The sequence below is a fragment of the Fringilla coelebs genome (assembly GCF_963513975.1).
Source record: "Fringilla coelebs genome assembly, chromosome: 6".
Lineage (NCBI taxonomy): Eukaryota > Metazoa > Chordata > Aves > Passeriformes > Fringillidae > Fringilla > Fringilla coelebs.
The window spans coordinates 35,000,258-35,021,754 of record NC_140034.1 but is presented as its reverse complement, the minus strand read 5'-3'; the positions used below and the strand labels follow the sequence as shown (position 1 = coordinate 35,021,754).

General features: G+C 39.9%; 1 protein-coding gene across 5 annotated transcripts in view; it reads right to left on the bottom strand.

Annotated features, from left to right (window-relative positions):
- Nucleotides 1-20,998, bottom strand: part of SIPA1L1 (signal induced proliferation associated 1 like 1) — a 199,622-nt gene extending 178,624 nt beyond the window's left edge. For all 5 annotated transcript variants that reach the window (XM_084208669.1, XM_084208668.1, XM_084208672.1 and 2 more), the window contains exons 1-2: nucleotides 20,904-20,998; nucleotides 20,256-20,477 (exon numbers count right to left, since the gene is read on the bottom strand). The gene's annotated coding sequence lies outside the window, so the exon portion shown is untranslated. The remainder of the gene's footprint in view (nucleotides 1-20,255; nucleotides 20,478-20,903) is intronic.
- Nucleotides 20,999-21,497: the final 499 nt, after the last annotated feature.

Sequence of the window (21,497 nt, the reverse complement as noted above, 5' to 3'; positions counted from 1 at the left end):
AAAGCCACTAATTTTGCCACAGGATGATTCTTTCTGTCCATCAAAATTTCTTTAAATTCCTACCGTGTTTTTTAAAAAGTCATTCTATTTCCATTAACAATTAGAACAAAAGATCAGAAAATGTTACAACGAATAGTCTATAGCTCTGCAGCTAAAGAAGAGAAATTAACACAGAAAAATCCAGATATAACTACACACTGTGAAACAGACCTTCAAAAGAACCGAAGGTTTCTTTCTCAGCCCACTTCCATTCCATCTTCTTCACTATGTGAGCTTTCTACTGCATGCCAAAAAATTACAGGCAAAACTTTAATATCTGACAAGAAAAAAATTGAAATGAAATACATTTTAAAATATTTCAAACCTAAAGCAACTCCCTGAAGTTATTCCTGAGTAACAGTCATGACCTCAATATATTAAACCTCATCTAAAAACTGCTTCCTCCAAGCTCCACTGTCAACATGGCACTTTAGTTCTTTTGTTCCATTTCAGAATAAACAGGTGTCAAAACCTCACTTCCTTTCCCTCAGTGTTCTGCCACCATATATTGGAACTGTGGAAAGCACTTCATGCATGCCATTTTCCAGGTTTAACTACTCCAAATGATGGTATTTTGCCTTATAATGAAACAGAGACAGACTGAATTTGACTGCCGTCTTTATCCTTCATAATTTCCTCTGTTTTTTCCACTTATGTAGCAAGAAGTGGCAAGTTCTGCATCATGCAGCCAGATACCCACAAGAGTTTTATGCAAGATAAGGGAATTCTTACCCTGCTCATCAATTCCTTTAGATAGCTGTTCTAAAAAAGCAGGTTTACAAAAATCTTCAGATTTTTATTCTTATCAGAACCAACATCTGTTAAGTCCAAAGAACAGTCTTCATCTAGGATATATCAAAAGTAGATCTGATTTAATGGCAATAGAATCATGACAGAGATACACACACACCAAAAAAATCCCTTTTCCCCCCAAAACAAGCATTCTAAATTCATTCTCTTCTTTTGTAAAAACCTTACCAAGCAAAATTTTAGTTACAGCCATATATGCAAAGCACAGAGCAAACTGATAAACTGAGCAGGACTACATGGCAAGTTCAATTATGGATGCACCATATGCCTCCATCATCCTTTAGGTACACAAAAGAATCAATTTGTGCAATTTGTTCAAAACACAAAAAGCCCTTTTGGCAAGATCACCCTTCAGCTGAACCAACAGTCTGAACACTTCCCTGCTGTGAACATCACTCACTCACTCCACACAGCAGCAACAGCACCTTAATCAAGCACAGGAGTTACATGGCTCTGCTACAGGAACAGAGCCATGAACATAGGGGAATCTGCCAGACCCCTGTGTTTATTAGAAGAAATAACCAGTGGGTTTCTTTTGGTGGTGATATATTTTCCTAATTAACCTTCCTCTGATACTTAAGGTGACCTTTACCAATGTCTCTCAGCAGGGTATAGCAGTAGGCCTGGATGTACAGAGTCGCTTCCAAGTTTTGTAACTCAGTTCTCTGTTTCCTTCTTACTTTACACACAGTCAGAGCTGCAAATCAGTAAATTCTAAAAATGAAATATTTATGTCCCGGCAAACATATACATCAGGAAAATTCTTACATACACCTTCACTGAAAGCCATTATCGCAATAAGGAACAAAACCAAAAAAAAAAAACATTAATAACATTTGTTATTAGCTTCAGTATAAAAATACATAAATCTGATTATACCTAGGACACATATTCCAGTATCAATTCTTACATCTTTTTGTAGGCTGCAGTTAAGGGCTATCTTTTAGGAGACATGGTGATCAGTAGAGTCACACTAAAAAGCAGTATGACAAGTCAGCACGATTTCTTCCTAGTAAAGACTCTCAACCGGGATATAACCTGGTAGAGGTTTAACAGCACTGCACCTCTCCTGCCCATTTTCTCTCCTCTTCCAGTGGTCATTAACCAGTTGTTCAGCTAATTACTGTTTGATCTACTACTCAGTGCTGCTGCAATCATGCAAAGTGGAATTTAGCTTTTAAGAACAATCTCCATTTAATCTACTAAAACACATGAAAACAAAGACTAATCAAGCAAGTACTTGATCATATATTGTCCCACCAGTGAAAAGGAAAGGCTTCTCAAAAAGATGAAGCTCATTAATTGAAGCAACTTTTACACAACTTTTCAAAACCATCAGCTGGGGGAAAAAATAATAAAGAAAAAAAAAATTAAAAATCAGCAATGCTTACTACCTGCCCATTGAGCATTCAGTTGTCTTTGCAGAAAAGTTCTAATGCCCCATCAGCACCTGCCACTCTTCAATGGGAAACAAATTCTTCCTTTCGTTCAAGTAAGTTTAGGTCAGTCTGATGAAGTCATAAGCAACCACGAATACAAATTTATGAATAAGTGTAGGAAGCTTGAAACACAGGCATCCCTCACAGTTTCATGCATGATGCAGAGGGAAGACATTGAGTACAACCCAAACTAGTGCAGTACTTTTTGTGAAGGCCATCACCACCTGGGAACCCCTCTTCTCCAGGCACTCCCTGACAGCACTGCACGTGATTTCAGAGCAAGACACACTGGATCTTCCACTAACACACTGGCATGGCAAGAGCAGCACCACCACTCTGTAGGATTGCTAAGAGAGAAAAGGTCGTAAACCAGGCATTTCTTTTATTCCTGTCACCTTTTTGGGAAAGAGTGGTGTTTGATGAGGCTTTTTTAAAGGCATGGAAATAAAAAACTAAAACATATTTATATGTCCTAGGTTATTTCTTTGATTTCACCAGTTGGTAAGACAGGAACTAATAAAAAAAACCAGGACTGCATTCACCTTGGCCACAGTTCCTTTAAAGCAGGTTCACCTTCCATAATTAAACTCACATTTGGTATATACTAAAAGTCAAGTACAACCAGCAAGGTCTTCAGAGCCAACCTTCTTAGCAGAAGCAAAAATGAGGCACTAACTCTCATATTTCAGTCAAGACATATTCTAAATGTTTATCTGGTGTAGATCACTGTCTTAGAAGAAAACAATGACAGAAAGCAGTTTTAGAATTATTCCCACACAAAGGCAAACCTCCATCTCCAGCTAAAGACTGCCTTAGGCTACAAATCAAGATTTCCAGCCATATTTCTGCCACTGAAAAAAATACACTTTTTAATGGAGGGAAAAAAGCTTAATAATGCACTTCATAGGAAAGAAAGAAAAATTAATTCAAGTTTACTATACCCAAATTTTCTTCAGCTTATCCATTCCACAAGTAATTCCACATAAAGAACAGTTCAAACATAAAGGAAACTCAAGTCTGAAGTAACAGTAATTTTATTTTCCTTCCTTTTATTTTCATTCCAATTTCTCAGCATTTATATTTCAAGATTTGTATTTCCAGGACATCAGACAGGACTCACACCCAGCAACAAGAATCTCTATAGCTGCCCTACAGTAATCCCTCTGCAAGCCACCTCTATTTCACGCAAGGCAGAGACTCCCCACCCTAAAATATAGCCTTGCTTTCTCCTAAATCATTTGTGAATTACACATATACACCAAAAAGTTAAGCTCCTACAAGTCTATTAACGTTTAGCTGACCTAAATCTACTATAAATAATATTTTAACAGTAAGGTTGAACAAGTAGATAACCATGAACACTGTGGATTTTTTTACAAGTTGTTCTACTAAGAACAAGCTGCAGCTTAGAAAGCCCACGCCTGTGACTACAGAAAGCGAGCTGCAGGTACATTATGAAATAAGTTCATCCTGTACAAGTGATTAAAAATATTAAACTTTCCTCATGGAAATAAAACTCTTCAACATGGAAAACTTGAGTTAGCTGAATCTCCATGTGACAACCCACATAATTTTATGGCAGATTAAATGAATCATTTAAATAATCCAAGAAGCACAAAGCCATTCAAATAGGCACTGTTTACATTTTTATCTCATCTGTGTCCACTGATCAAATTAACAGAAAAAAGTAGCACTGGCAAGATAACAAGAGTGTCTCAATTAGACATAATTATGCCTGATAAATCTTTTCCCATGAGGTGTAAGGCAAGCCAGCTGTGACAAGCATGAGCTGCAAACTGATTTGTCCTTATGTCTTGAAACGCTATGTGCTATCTTATAAATGAAGCAAGTGATCCTATCTGCTGAGAGCCCATGGCACAAGAGTTGCAGTTGCCAGAAAATAATGTTGTGCAGGTCCCAGCAAGTTTTAGTTAGTCTCCAGCAAAAATCAAAGTTATATGACTCAAAGTATTACCATAGGAGAGGTCTGAACCTAAACCAAGAATCCAGTTTCTGGATGACCTGGGCTCTGCACCAAGAGAGCTCTGTGGCAGCTTGCTTCTGCTCTGGCATCCTCATGCAGCCTGCTAGACATCACAAGCAATATGATGAAAGATACAAGTAGCAAGGGCAAAACATCTTTTTTCACTGGTCCGTGTAAAAGACTGATTTGCATTGGACAAAAATATCATTACTGTCTGTTCTCTGTTCCCTGTCACTACTTCATTTCCCTACTCACTGTTACTGAGAATGCCCACTTTCACATTTTTCCCATAAGCATTTATTCTGGCATGACTATTACTGACTTAGACACATTGCAATATGGTGCAAAGTGCATCCCTGCATGCAGATCAAACAGTCATTTATAAACTGGAAGCTGACACAAAAAATAAAGAAGGCAGAAAACTACTTTTTCACTTAAAGTCAGACAACCACCGCCGTTTGCTTGATGCCTAGTTTGAAGAAACGCAATATAACATGCCACACAAGGTAAAATGCATCAGTAGGATAACTAAAATGATGTGCAACTTCTACCAGTTCAATTTAGACAGAAAAAAAGCTTCAAAGGGCAGAGAAATACATTGATTAAATCTGCAGCTGTATGAAAAAAGCTGGCTATAAATTAGCCTACTTCAAAAACTAAACAACGTAAAAAAACCCTTCTGAAAACAGTAATGTAGTAAAACATTATTCAAGCTAAGATTCCTCATCCACCTAGGAGTAAAAATAGACATTTCTGAAAATGTACAATCTCAAGCTCTAGATAAGAGCAAGTTAAAAATATCTGCCTTGAAGTGCTTGATGGTGCCCTGTCTAAAGCTAGAAGTGACACTGACTTTTACTCAGCACTAGTGAGATCCCAGCTAAATGAACATGCCTGGTTTTGGCCTGCTCAGTGTAACAAAGATGGACTAAAGAAAGTTCAGCAGAGACCACCAAGCCATTTGGGGACTGAAGTGCACAAGGAACAAGGACAGGCTGAGATACCTGCATTTGTTACTCTGGAGATGGCTTGAGGGAACATCTTGGTTTCTGCGCCTACATAAAGGGAGTTTACAGCAAAGACAGAGCTAAAGACACTATCACTCTAAGTTGCTGAAATTCAATAATCAGGGACAGGAAAGACTCCTCCATTGCAGAATGTGTAAGAAAACAATTTTGTGGCACGTGAAACACTAAAAGAAATATCCCTTCCTCAACATTGTTCATAAACACCACTATTGGGGAAGGAAAAAAATTTTTAAAATAGAAACATCTAAATGGAATCTCTACTAAAATAATAAGAAAATTTTAAAACCTGCCATAGTTCAAAATAAAAAAAAAATCACTTTAAGCCATGCCCTTAATGAAAATTTTGCCAAAAACCTCCCAACATTATCACAGTTGAATCTCTTCACCCTGCACTTCTGGACACCATGGATTCAGACATATTCCATAGAACCCAAGACACTACTTATGAACCTCAGCATCTCCTATTCTGTAGAAATTTGACCCCAGATTGTATGTTAATTTTTTTTTAAGTTTTAAAAAAATATACATAGCCACAAGGCTAGAAGAGTATGCTTTCCCTTTTTGCAAAAGAAAGGTCAGAAGACTTTAAAAGAGCCCAATTCATGTCTTGAAACGAAAATAGCAGCTCGTAATAAAATCAGGTCAAATACTGAGAACTTGGAACATGTAAATGTCTTCAGAAGGAGATTCAATTTCCAAGCAATGTCTAATAAGACAGATCTAAACAGAACACTTACGATCCCATTAAAATCTTTTCCTCTAAAGGCCCCTTTTCTTTAGCATTCTCCACATAACAAGATTTGCAGTCTCATATCTATCTATCAAAAAGATTAAAGAGAATTCAAGAAAGAATCTGCTTCACTAAGACTGAATTATTTTTTCTCTCTTACAAAATTAGAAATAGGCTTTGGGTTTGGCATAACACTAAGAATGGAAGTTGAATAAAAATATAAATACAATGAAGATCAGTTTACCATGACTGAAAGCATCCATTCATAACTTCAGACAACAGTGGTTGTACAATGCATGCAAAGACCAACCCTTCTATAACCATTCAAACACTGCATAAAACCAGTTATTTGTTAGGTACAAAAAAAGTTGAAAAGTACACTTCCTCAAATATTTGTAGAGATAAAGATGTCACAAAGTTACAGGAGATGAAATACTGGTTTCACAAGCACTTACAGCAAATCTTTGCACTATCACATCACCAAACATGATAAATTTTATCAAAATGAGATTCAGGCACATGCTCAAATTTTATCAGGTGTGGCAGAACATGACACCAGACTGGTATCAGTGGTAGGAAAGTGCATTAGATCTAATTCAGTATAAAATCATAGTAGTCTAAATACTGAATGTGTAACACAAATAAGTCGTGCTGCTACCTGGTGTTTTGATTTTATTAAAGCCAACAGAATAAGAGACTGATACTTTACATATGATCACTGTACTTTTGACCCAGTACTGGGAGTCCTAAAGTCCTGCTTGTAGCATCACTGAAACAAAGCTCTAACTTAATAACCTGAAGTTTGGTTATATATCATTACCTACTCTTCACACCAACTTACATGGTTTTGTATACTAGTGCTCTTTCCTCCTTTTACTTAGAAGGAACCTAAATGCATTTTGCGTTGCAGCACTTCTTCAACCCAGTGTTGATTGATGCTGAATGCCTGAACAAGGGTCAGGCTGACAGATACCGTCATCTAAACTGCAAAATTGTTACAGCAGCCCCAAAAAGAAGTAATCCTAGAAGATCTGTGAATCACTATCATCTAGTATTAGGCCATGCAAATAGTCAGTGCAGGTGAAGAAACAAGTATTCTCCTCAACTCTAGAAGGAAAGATTTGAGGAGAATACAGAGAGCTCTCGTCTCAGGAACAACGGAATGGAATGGAAGCGAGAGCTCACTGAGCCCAGACTGCACATTGCACAGGAGCTGCCGAGATCCCAGAGGCAGAAAGAGGAGTCTGGCCCCGTTACTGCTCCCCACAGTGCCACTCCCACAGACAACCAAAGCAACATGCAGCTTACTCAAAGATTTCCCCTTCTGAGATGGATATAAACACTCAGTTGTGCATCTCTACAACAGGAGAAATCTCACATTGCAACCTATCGTCTAGTCAATCTTGAGTTGAAAAATAAGTCATTACAAATTCTGCTTTACCTGCAGCCTTACTGTCCAACAATCAATAGCATTACAACTGCTAAGATTCTAACTTTGTAAGTCAGGATGTCCTTTTTGGATCCTCCTGTCTCATACCACTTGTCCAGTGAGATCCAAAACAATTAGCCTCTGCATCCCCGTCTAGGTACAAAATGAACCTGCTTAACTTCTCAAATAGAACCAAAAAAAAATTGAAGGGAAAAAATGCTTAAATTTTGGTCAGACAAGCAAGAGCAAGAATAAAACCATCTTTCACACTCATCCCACCACCTCTTTTCAACTAAGCCTTACAAGGCACTTGCCAGTAAGCACAGGCAGTCAGAAAGAAGCCAAAAGTGTCCTTCCCATAAGAGTGATTTGGGAGGACTGTGGAAGGGCAGGATTTGCGTTCATCCTCCTCTGACATCCACAGAATTTTGCAGGGTGAGCCTTAAAACACTCATACATCTCTGTAGCACAATGAAAAGATTCTTCTTGAGGAAAGGTACTATGAAAAAGCTTTTGCTAACCAGTATTTCAATTCTCAACAGTAACACTTGGGGGAGGAGGGGGGGGGATTGAGGGGCATGGTATTTTAAAATTCTACAGGGTGAAAAAGTCATTTCCTGATACAAAGTGATTTCTTTTACCAAAAAAAACACAAAAGCTGCTCACACAACAGTAGCATGAACCATACTGGAGGGAAAGAAAGAAAGAGATCTCATAAGACATTTAGCTACAGAAATTATTGAGCAACCTAAACACAGATACCACTACAGGCTCCCACTACATTTTATCTTCTGCACCTTCTCTGGAAGGAAGACTGGACAGAAATCTATACAGAACAAGCAATTACATGAACTAACAAGGTCTTGGTACCTTCAAATCTCTCTCAGATTTGATTCATAAAGACACATACACTTCAGCAGAAGTTCCTCCCATGAAATTGTACTCATCACACAGCTTCTCTGGCAGCTTAGAACATCCTTGTGTGCACTACAGCTCTCACCACTGCTGGGACTCAATCTCACCCATTCATTAGTCTCCCTTTTCAAGACCTATTGAACACTTTAAGACCTCATAAGAGGCCAAAGCAAAGCCCAACAAATCCAAAATATTTAGGAAGCTGGGAAAAAGAAAAGTGTTAAGGAAAAAAAGCAAACTGGAAGGAAGACAGAGAGCATGACCACCCCAGCTGGTTTCCATAGCAAAACAAGAACTTTGAGAGCAACCTTGCCTCAAACCTGTTACAGGAAACACAGAACACAGCAACTGCAGTCTCAGCAGTGACTGCCATGCAGCACAGATACCTGAGCTAGTGCTGAGCTGAAGAACACTGTCCATGCATTTGCTAGAACTAGAGAAAAGCTAAAATGGAAAACCTCCAAGTGACAACGCAAGGCACGTTGGCTGACTCTCACAGGGTGCAGTGTCAACAAAGACACTCTCTGAAGTACAGCCAGGCAGTACTTCACATGTAACTTTTGAACACAATTTTTTCTGGAGATATCTTGAGAGACTACACCAGATATTAATCCAGATTTGAAGGAATGCATTAAAATACATTTGAATGGCCCTAGATTTGACAATTTCTAAGCATTTGAATGCATTCTGTTTGATTCCTTTTGCAGTTTTATGCACCTTCTCATTCGCTATTGCTACAGGTCAGGATGCAGAAGAGCTCACTAAAACAGGGATATCTAGCAGGCAATTAAAAGCCAAGGCAATCTATTTCAGTATTACTCTAATTTGCAGCATGCCAGGTACTATGCTTGTACCACTGATCTTCTGACCTTTGAGCTAAAACTGCAGGACTAATGGCAGAACCAGAAAGACAACAGCCAGGTTAGCCCAACACTGTCCCTAGGCTTGAAGAGCACGGCTCACAGGCAGTGCTACACTCCTGCCATTAAATGCTATACATGTGCTACTATAAACTCAGCAGAGCGTTACATTGTGCCATGTAGGCACTGAGAGTTAAAGCTATAATAATAAATAAAATAAGTCCAGGGTACAGGTCTGAGCATTAATCCATAACTGTCATGGTTTTGTTCAAGCTTACTCACGGGCCATTGAGGTACTGAGATCCCAGGAGGCCAGGGACTGTTCCCAGCAAACAGCAGGAGTTTACGCTGAGCAGAGCCACTCTTGGGAGCAAAAAGCAGGCTGCAGACAAGCACAGATGTAGTCCCTGCCTTCCTTTGAGCTGGCTCAAGAGTCTTCAGCACAGCTTTACAGCTTATTATAAATAAATCTGTCCATAGTAGGATGAAATCTAAAGCCCAAGGCAGCTTCTGCTCTGAACACTACTAGAGATTTCTCATGTGTGTGTTAAGACACCTTGCTCAAGGGCACCTGCATTTCCTCACTTCACAAAGTCAATGAGGTAAACTAATGAAGGAATACAAGGCACTGACATTCCAGTAATGTCACATCAAAATACAGTCTCATTAGTGCCTCTCATTATAAACAGAGCAGAGCAGCACCACTATCATGCAAGTATGCTGCACCACATTAGTTATCTAGATGATTCTGTATTTTGCCTAAGATGTGCAAGTAGGGCTTTGGCCTTTTCTGGTCCGTGAAAGTACAGACACAAGTACAAAATACTTATGTATTGTCAATATTGTAATTATCCTGCTTGATTCATTTCCCCTTTATTTTAAACCAAGGCAGGTAGAATAGCCTAAAACTAAGTGAGGAGGAGGAGTGAGATATAAAGAAATCAAACTTCATCCCAGAAGTAACTGCTTCTGCCACTAGTACAAACCATTTACAAAACCTTCCTCACAAAAATCCCTTCTTTCCTAGATGCAAAAAAGGAGCAGATCAGATGATATTAACCTTACCAGAAGCAACAACTTGTTCCTCACATGTAATCATGAGACTGGACAAGTCATTTGTGTTCACAAGACAAGCAAAGGCCCTGAGAAGAGAGTATGCTCAAAGCTCTATATTGCTATTAAACCAGTCCTTCCCCTTGCAGCCAAGTCTCTGACTGTCCAGTGTCTCAGAAGAGGTGACTGAGACCAGATGATCCATTCCCAAGGGACAGCTACACGCTGTAATCCCTTCTCAATTATCTTTCTTGTGGGGCAGAGTCTTTTCGGTACAACCATTCAGTGAGTTAATGACAATAGCTCAATTTCAGAAGTAGTTTCATTAACACTGCATATGTTCATCTCTAATGACATTCAGCACTAATTAACATCATTATAAACTGAACAGCAGTGGCACTTCAATAGTATTCTGAATCTTTGGTTCAAAATTTTGAGCACAGGGATAATAAAACACTCTGACTTGCAACCAGGGTGCCGGTATTTAAGCACCTAACCTGCTTGAAGCTGCAATGTATTTCAAGAGCTTTTGGCATCTCAGCTAAGTACCAAGGTGATAACAAAGAGAGGTTACAGCAAACAAGATATCTACTGCTATTAACATTTTTAAACCAACAGAACAGTCACTCAGCACTAACACTGGAGTCAAAACAAAAAAACACCACCACCTTCAGAAAGAATTTTTCTACCTGGCAAAACAGCTTTGAACATCCAACACAAAGATTTTTGTACCTCCATCAGCAACGGGAAAATACTGTAATGCAGAAACCAACCACTACTTAGGGGTACTTTGCAATATACTACATATACCATTACTTCATTTTCAAAAGTACTATTAAACACTAACAATAAATTACTTTACTTGCAAGCACATAACACCTACATACTGCTGTAGAGTTTTTGTTGAAACCTGTAAAATGCCACCGAAATTGACAGCACTGTTTCACATGTCCTCTTCTTTCCCCACGTAAAAATGTGAACATGAAAAACCACATAAGCCAGTCCAATGTTTATACAATCGTCATGTAACTTCTCTGTTACAAGGAATAACGTTCTAATTTCTAGCTACGTTTCAAAAAAGCATTAATTTTGTTCTGTTTTCTGACAACTCCTGGAAATATAAGCTAAGCATTCTGGAGGAAAGCAGGACCCAAACTCAAGAAACTAGTCAGAATTTTCAGCGTTAAGCTTCATTTTTATTGGGTTGTGATGATTCTTCTCCCACCTCCCTTCAAACATATCTTCGACTCTTCTCTCACTTTTAAAGTTAGAAAATGAGACAATCTCTGGAACCTTCTTTTATAAATTGTAACACTCAAAAAATTGCTTTCATGAGTACTGTTCTCTACCAAAAACCATTACCCATAATAACTCTGGATGATTCTGGATTGCTTTCATCCTCTACAGCATCCCTGGTGTTCAGAAGACTACCTTCCAATACGTTCCAAACATGTAAGCGATCAAAACATTACTTGATTTTACATCTGTCCACTAGCTCTTTTACAATTACTTTAAGTTTGACTCTTGTTAATTCTAATTACTTCTTCCTATTACTTGTAACTGAAAGATTAAATGAGAATTTTATCCAAGAATTCCTACAACTGCTCCTTAATTTTAGTACTTGTATCAGTTTGTGAGGCTTGTCTATTTAGCCCTAAGTCACTTAAGGCCATGCTTCAAGAACATAAAGACAGCTGTCACCTAAAGTTAGACTGCACCATACTTGGGAATATTTGATGACTACTATCAATTGCTTTGTGGGGTTTTTTAAGCAAAGTGCAGGTTTACAAAAAATAAGGAACAGTTAAGCTCTCTTCCCTCACCCAGCACTTCAGACATTTTTTATCTCTGGGCACTCGTGCTTCTACAAGAAGGCAATGTTTACCTTGCCTATAATAATTTTTCATGTAGCCAGCTCCACAAAACTGTAATTAAATGAATTAAAATAACTGCTTCCCTCCACTCCTATTTTCAGAACCGATGCATTCTATGTCTCAGTTAAAAAGCACGTTCACAATATGTGCCCCCCTGCCCTTAGCAGGCAGAAAGTTGTTGGCAGTCTGAGGCAAGTCATTACACTTAACTTGCACAAACAAAAAGATACATCAACAATGCAAGAACAGAAAACCACAATTCAGTTGCTCAGGTATGTAAAGTACCAATTTATATACTAAAACAATATATTTAATGTCAACAATCAGTAGGATAATGACTAAATTCTGTTAAAACAATGATGAGCACTCTTCACAACATTTAATAACTGCTTATTATCACACCTTTGTTTTACAGGAGACGTGCTTTAAATTACCAACAAATTTGAAAGTCTTTACTGCATCAACACTACATATACAAGTGATTAAATCTAGAACACAGAGTACATTATTGCATGCTCACACCCAATCCCAAAACTGTTGTCTGGAGACAGAATAATCTGTCCCTGTTCTCAAACGTTATCTAGCATATTAATTAACCTTAAATTTCCAGCTGAAAATAAAAGTACAATAGTACAGAATTTAAAAAAAAAAAAAAAAAGTCCTGATGATTTCATTTAAGCACATGATAAAAAACCCTGTGAAGTTCTGCAGATATTCTGGCTTTACCTAGATAGGGAGGTAATTGTATAATAAGGCAAGAATTAACTTAGGGCTCTCAAATTATTCCACAGTGCATCACAGTTCAAATAGTTGCAGGTGGTTCTCCAGACTACCACAGTGACTCATGTCACTGTACAGGCAAGCACTAAAAACCCACAGATCTGAATTTTTTAAAAAGCCTTTTCAATTTGAAATGGATGGCATGTTGTAAGATGATACTAGCATTTTTCCTTTGTTTATATTAACAGAGGCATCCTAGCGAAGATTCTCCCACCACCTCTGTATGGCAATACAAAAAACAGTACTAGACTTGGGAATTCCCAGAGCTATGTCGAGTACCAGTCAATGCAAGACAATGCAGAAGTCAGGGAGGGGGAGGAAGGTTAAACACTAGAACTGACTTTGTCAATAGCTCCCCCTTCAAAGACTGTAAAAGGAAGGCAAAAGAAGGGAAAGAGTCAAGAAAAAAAAAAAAACCTTGCAAGGAAAGGATAAACTATGTTAACAGCTTTTACAGAAGTATCTCCTTTTCTCCTCATTTCTAAATGTTTTCTTCAGCAAAAGCTGTGGCAAAGCATTGTGGTTCACTCTTTCTTCCAGCTGCTGTATGATCAATACAGCGCAGACTATTGAACAATTTTATTCTGATTCATACAACAAACTGTTAAATACATTTGGAAAGTAGATTATCAGTGCCAGTATCACATCATTCATGAAGACACATTCATTTTCAAGGCATGAAAATGCATTCACTTTCTTCTGCACAATTATGCAGTTCTTCAGCATGGACTGAAAGCATAAAATCCTATTTCAGCCCTAAAAATTTGAAAAGAAAAATACTCCTAGAAATTTCAATGCATCCAGCAGAAGGAGGGAAGGCCCTCCAGGATTTATTTGTTGAGGTCCAGTATTGTCTTCTATTTGATACAGGCAAAAATATTCCAAAAATAATATCAGACATTTCACCTTTTATAAGTTTAAAAAAAAAATAGATGGGCAATTCAGAAAGTGAGGAGAGAAGCCTGTGCACAAAACCTAAATGACATCTTTAAACAGTTCAGAGATAAGAACTGTAATGACTTTTATATAGCACTAACACGTTTAAGCCTGCAGTCTGAGTTTCATCACCCATTGTCCTCTTTAATTTTTAAACATGCAGACAAAATTATGTTACACTTCAGAAAGGCAAAAAAGAAAAAACTAAAGTCTGATCTTTGCCAGTTTCTTCAGCAAGAGCAAATCTGTGCTGTGGCCTTGCCAAAAGGCAAATGTTCAAGATGTGTATGTTTCTGTTTACATGAGTCTCTAGAGGAAAAATAAATAAGTACGCACACAGCCCACCGCTCCCCTTGGGTGCCCGGAGGTAAAGGAAAGGCTTGCAACCTGAGAGCCACCAGCAGCACTGCTCCTGCCCCTGCAAGAGACACCAAATGGGCTGGACACCAAAGGAAAAGTGTTTCACATTAATTCAAAAAAGGAAAACCATCCTTATAGCAAGCTTTTTTTTTTTTCTTTTTTAAATTGTTTAAGCTGTACCTACAACAGCACTTCCAACAGCAGCGCCCTTTGAGGAGCCCTCCAGCCATCACCAGCTAGCAGCCAGCAGAGTTTAACCCAGGAGTCCAACCTCCACTGGAGCAGGGCTGGCTGCCACATTGCTTTCCAGGGGCTCATGGCTTTGTCCTGTCAAGCTTTAGAAGTCTCCAATAATGGACATTCACCAGTCACTCAGGGGTGGTCTGTTAAATGCTTTGTCACCCTCAGAATTATTTATTTTAATTTCTATAGGTTTTCTGGCACCATAAACAGGAATTCTCCTGGAGGAAACTAAGCTGAAAATCCCTGCCCAAAAGTTCACCAAATGTGACCCAAGCCTTAATGGTCACAGAGGTCCAAGCCAACAAATGACATCTGTGTAGGCAACATCCAGTTCAGGAGACCAGACTAAATTCTGTCTGAAGTGAAATTAATCAAATGCAAAAAGTTTTGATCTAGAAGACTTGATGCCCCCACCTTCAGCCAGAGACCCATATCTACTGTGCCAAATTATTTGCTATAGTAAGACCAAGTGACAAAACCATGCATATAAAACAGCCATTTTGAAATCAAATGAAAGTACACTTTTAAACAAAAAGAAAAAAAACGTTTAAAACCAGGAAATAACCTCTCCCATAAACACCAATCAACACAGATCTGCACCAAATACTTCCAGTGGCAGTGTGAATTCATTTTGAGTGAGCAAGTAAGACCACTACCTTATAAAAACAAAACTGCCATCATTTGAAAAAGTTCCAAGAACAATGTAAAAATTTTCTTGGGGCTAAGCTGTAGCACTTAGTTGCTGGCTGGAGTTAAACCACAACAGCAACCTTTGGTCAAATATACAAATGCCTGTATTAAAAGTGTCTGTAAGTCTTCAGAGAGAGCTGTCTGTAGGACCACCAGTAAGAAAACCCAAGATATGTACCAAATCTCCTGATGTGAACAACTGGCACACAGAAAGTTCTGCCACCACAGGAATAATTTTACAGACATTATCTGACACTCTTGAAAAAAGGTCTGTATTAATCCTATTTCACATCACATCAGCATACCATAAGCCTGTCCTTATTTATTCAAAAGTCAAAAGACAATTGATTTAGCTTAGGGTGGTGTAAAACGCATCATGACTCTAGAAACTCAGAGAACAGAGCCATGCTACAAAAGCAGCCCTTGGCACCTCCTGGAACCTCACCATCCACTGCACAGAGAAGGCAGAAGGGCAGGCTACACAGCAAAGGAAGATGCTTGGCTATTTCCCCCACCCAGAAAAGTAAATATAAAAATCCATAAAATAATCCAGCCAAGCACATTAAACATAACTAAATCTCACAGGCAGATCTAACAGGCAACTTTTCTCCAAGTTATACTCAACTTCTGACCCATACCTCCTAGCAGCCTAGAAGAAGAACTTGTTCCCCAATGATTTTGGCTAGTTAAGATTTTTTAATCCACTGTAACATCACAAATTAGGAAAAACAGGATTGTTTTAGGTTTAACTGAAGAAGTTTCACTAAATTAAATGTCCATGTTAAAGCACAAGTTCGAAGTTAACATCTCACAGCTGCAGTAATAAAGTATCAACCAGTCTCTCTGAGGTTTATGTGAGTGTTTTGAGGTACAAATCCTGTGACCTCAAAAGGAAAATAAACAACACAAAATTTAAACACCTCCAAAAGCTATTTGAGCACTGAAGGTAAACCATACGGACTAATGAAGAACAATCCAACTTTAAACCAACTATATAATACATGCCAGTAGCTTCTCTAAGTTTTGAAAACTTATAAAACTTGTCTTCAAAAATCATTCCACTAATGTCTCCAATCCACCTGAAGAAAGCATTCTTCCCATTCTACAGAGCCCAAGACCAAAAGTAAAAGAATATTAAAACATCAACTAAAAATTCAAAGTGCCTCTCAGGCCTAGGCATGAACCACTACTGCCACTAACACCTCCTCCTCCTCTATGATACACTTTCAGAAAAGCTTTCCACAGAGCTTTGCATTTTTCAGGAACTTGATTTCTCTTGAAAAGATGGATGTCTTGAGACATCCATCCACCATGCAGGGAACAAGAGCTATGACTACCGCACTGCAGCATCCAGCAGGAGCTGAAGGAGTGAGAAGACACAGCTTTGCAGGACTCCACTCCACTTACAGACTTAGACTCTTGAAAGAACCATGATGAATACTTAGTTAGCAATCATACAATTCAAAAGCTACCAAGATTATGAAAAGTGTTCTGTCCCTGCATTCAAAAGAAGTGCTCTTTAAAATATGCTTCCATAAAGAAAACAAAGACATGTAAATGCTTGGCCTCACTTAACACTTAACATAAAAGACATGTGGCAGACTCTAAATCAAATAACTCACTCAGTAAACTGTGCCACAGAATCCAATATTAAAGAGACTGAGACAATGACATAATGTAGCTTTACATACGCAAAAAACGGACATCTAAAACCATTTTATCTGCTGATTCATATTCAAAAACACAGTTATAGTCTCTGCAACGTCAAAGGGGTTTCCCAAAGTTCACAGTGCAAAACTACTATCAACACTAACACCAAAACTGCTACAGATTGTGTTAGTCTTCTGCTGCCAGGTTTATAAGAATTTAAAATAAAAAATTATTGTCATTCAGCCTGACCAATGACCATAATCTGTAGGTTTACAATCGAGCCTTAGATTCATCCTTGCTGATAAGGCTGCACTCCCAAAAAACACTGATAGTCTCTAATGAAAGGCAATCTCAAGTCTCACAGAGCCATCAAATCCCACTTTATAAACCTCCAGCCTGAGAGTCCTCATTCAAATACTACACTGAACTCTTGTGAAATATAAAGCTTAAGATTATTTAAAAGCTGCAATTTAGGAGATATATATTTGAAATCAAGTCACTGAAGTCAAATCTCCCTGGAAACATAAAATACAGAACAACATAACTTTTTTCACTCACAGAAATATACTGAACATATGATTAATTTTACATGCCAAATCAACAAAACCCTCATCTAGCAGTTCTTAAAATTATGTATTTACACTGGTAAAAAAATAACTGCACTTGCTATTGCTGTACTCCTGTCATAACCTATTAACAAGTTAAAGAAATGGCTTTCAGAATAAATGAATAAAACAAAAATCTAAAATACAGATAAAGAAGTAAACAGAGAAAATATATTTAAAAAAATAAGATATTTACAAAGTCAATAAGACATGATTTAGTTATTTAAATTAAAGAGCTGGGGAGAAATAAAAGGAATCTGCCTGAAGCCAAGAAAACAACAGATCAAAACTGTTTGCCAAACAACCAACACTTAGGGTCAATGAGAATAAATTTCAACCTCTGAACACATCAGCATTAGGGAAACCAACTTGTGTGATTGAAATTTTGATGAAAGCAGAAGCTCTGCTGCTTTACCCCAGTAAGGCATCCCAGATTTCTAGCCAGTAGCAGTAAGAACTCAATAGCCTGCAGCAAGCCCCTTGCTGAAGGGATTAAACTAGTGATATGGAGAAAACTGTTCCTTTTTCTTCTCTACAATAGACATGCTATTGGACAAAACAGAGGGATAGAAAAGAAATTCAAGTGGGCCTCAACCCATTCTCTTACTAGCCTACCTCACATTTTCCCAATGTATTTCTAAAATGATCTTCATGACCTTACTGAAGTTCAAAATAACCGGTTAGAATTTTCTATGTTCTTAAGTTTTGTTCTCCTATCTAAGAAATAAAAAATGCCTCCATAGTAGCAAAACTAAGAGTTCTGAAATAGACATTTTAAAGGATCTATTTGAGACAGAAAAAACTGAAAGACAATAAGAGCTACACAAGAACAAAATGCTCCTAAAGTGCCAGCAGATGCTTATAAGCATGATGGGGAAAAAAAAAAAACACACTCCTTTAAAAACTGCAGAAGGGGGAAGAGGCCACATTCAATCATAGTTTTTAAAACAACAGCTACCCAAAAGTTAATCCCAAACCTTAAAATAACATTTCAGATGAACACGGTGGGGAGAGGGGTAGAAAAAAGCTCTTCAAGCCTAGAACCCATGATGCACAAGTGAAATTACAATAAAACCTTTTATTATAGAAAAAAGAGATCATGAATTGCACGTCCTCACACTAAGTCTTCACTCCTGGCTGCAGCTCCACCCTTTCACAGGTCTGTGTCAGTGCCTGCCTCTACACCTGCTAGCCTTTTTCATCAAGCAAATTTTTGCAGCCCTACAATAGTCAGAGCTGACATCCCATTTTGCTTCTGACTTCATGATCTAAGAGGTTTGATGAACCACAACTGAGAGCTAAGTACGCCTATCCCAAATAGCAATGATGAAACTAAGCATTTTATTAGCATCAGTAAAACCTTCTTAATGCAATGTTGAGCAACTAAGTGCACATCCTTTAATCAACTGGCCATAAATAAACACCTTAAATGGCAAAAAAAAATCGGTCCTAGCTTCCTATCACCAAAATGAGACATAGCATACACACAAAACACTCAGTCAAGAAAATTCTCTTTTTAGTTTTACCTAAATAGAACCTTTGGGATTGGTTTTTTGAAATCAAGAAAACATTATTATGAAGTTCCCACACTGCTTCTACATTAATAACTGGTATGGCATCTGATGGCCTAAGGCATAAAAGCCTTGACATTGAAACACAACTTAAGAGATCTCTGCGATTACCATTGCCACAAACTTCTACCTTAATATTTTCACATGTCTCTCCCACCACTTCAGCTGAAGGGGAATGGAGTCTAGCCCAGTAATGCATTCCAAATAAATAAGAACCAAACTCACCACCTGAGAGAACACCGATACTTGCTACCCAGTTAGTACTTGCAGCAAAACCTCTTTTCTCTTTTACGAAAGTGGTTTATGCCTTAATTTAAAGGAAACAAGTGCTTAATTCCCATAGTTAAAAAAGGAAACAAAAACGATCAATCAAAATCCCATCATGAAAGGGTTGCTTTCTAAAGGAAACACCAATCTTGTTCATCCATACAGATCTGGAACCTAATGAAATCCGACACCTTTACTCAAGACAAATTTGCATTGTATTATCAACTAGGGCTCCGCGCTCACAGATGCACTTCATTCAGCATGCAGTAACGGATTCATTAAAGCAGCATCACTCAAATTTTTTAAAGCAATTTTGCAGGTAAAATTTTTGAAACAGGATTTGGTAAGCAATATTATCCAAAAAAAAAAGCCTCTGTTTTATTTTGTGGGTTAAAATGTGCCTCCTCAAACTAAAACATACAGATGTTGTGGCCAAGGTTATACAAGGAGATCTTCATTAAGTTGAGCTATTCCCATTTTGTGTCGCTGCTTTACCAGACATGAATGAGTGCATTCCTCATTACATGAGCTGAAGCTGCATCACAGATATCCAGTACAAACAATACAGTTATTTTTAAGTATACCATGAAAACGTTAACATCAGGACTTCATGCAATATAAAAGAGGGAAAGAGCAAACAAACTCGTCTTAGGAAGGTAATCATTCGCCTTCGCATCTACCTTTCCTTGCTTCTCCACCTCCTCCTTCCCCTTAAGATTCAGTTTAAGGCATTCCCTGTTTTCCCACTTCTCCAGGCTCCCAGTGAAGAAATCAACCATCCGCAAACATTTTGTTCCTCCACCCCGCCTCCTCGTGAGCAGAGCATACAGAACATCCCCACCGGCACTGCCCCCAAATCACCTAATTGTTATCATTACTGCGGTCTCAGCACCGGCTCGGAACAAAACCGGTCCCACTACACCCTCGCTGGCTATAAAAAGTAAAGAAGGAAATAAATAAATAAATAAATAAAAGGTTTAAGTGCAACTTACGGGGGCGAACAAGAGACAAGTTATCTAGCGAGCCGTGGGGGCGAGCGGCGTGTGCCGCTCCGGGCCGCGGGGGAGCGCGTCCCCCGCCGCAGGGCGCCCTCGGCGCGGCCGCCTCCGCACGGACGGGCAGCGCGGGAGCCGCCGCCTCGGAGCGCAGCGGGCCGGGCCGCCGCCGCTCACCGCCGCCTCCGGCCGCGCCGCTCCCGCTCGGGGCTGCCCTTCCTGCGGAGAAAAACGACACAAATCCGGAACCTCGCACCCGGCACGGCTCGCTGCAGGGGGACCCCCCGCCGACCCGCCCCGGAGCTGCCGGCACGGCGGGCTCCCACCGGCACGGCGGGCTCCCACCGCCCCGCGGGCGCTCGGGGCAGGCGCCCCCCGCCCGGCTCCGGGCGCTGCGGCGGGAGGCAGCTCAGAAGGCCACTTTCACCCGGACCCCGCTGCCCTCGCCCCCATTAACCCCTGTCGGGCAGGGGGCCGCGCAGCCCCGGGGCTGGGGGCCGCTACCCTTCCCCCGCGCGCGCACCCACCCACCCGCACACCCCTTCGGCCAGCGGCACGGCGGCTCCCCACGGCAGGCTCCGCGGCAGGAAGGAGGGGGCGCGGCACGCAGCCCGCCTCGGCTCGACGCTCCCGCTCGCAACTCACCCAACAAAGTTGCTGCGGCGGCTGCCGGCGGCTCGGCTCCGCTCCGCTCGCTGGGCTGGGCTGAGCCAGGCGCTCCCCGCCCGCGCAGCCCGGGATGAGCTCACCCCGCGCCCGCCCCGCCGCGCTCCGCCCGCCGCCGCTCTCGCGAGAGGGGCCGCCCGCAGCCCGCCCGCGCTCCGGCGGCGTTCCCATGGCAACAGCCAAGCGCCGGGCCCAGCGGGCGGCTCGGGCCCGCGCCGAGCTCCTGCGTTTTGATTGACTTCTCACCATTTTGGTATTTACATCACTTTCCGGCCTCCTGGAGACCCGTAGGGAGAAGGTCACTGTAGCTGCTAACACAAAGTCAAAACCTACCGGTACCATACGGATAGTATATCCCGAGCTCTTTTGGTGCCAGTCAAATTAAAATGGATTCTCCCTTAGATATCCATCACAGACAACAAATTAAAAATGTAAGAAGGCACATCTGAAAAATAGCATATGTAAACATCAGCCCTTGTTCTGCAGGAATGCTGCTCTGTTTTCAAATTTGAAAACAAGTTGTGGATTACACGTTCTGGATACTCTGCTAATGGTTGTTACCATCCTTGGCTT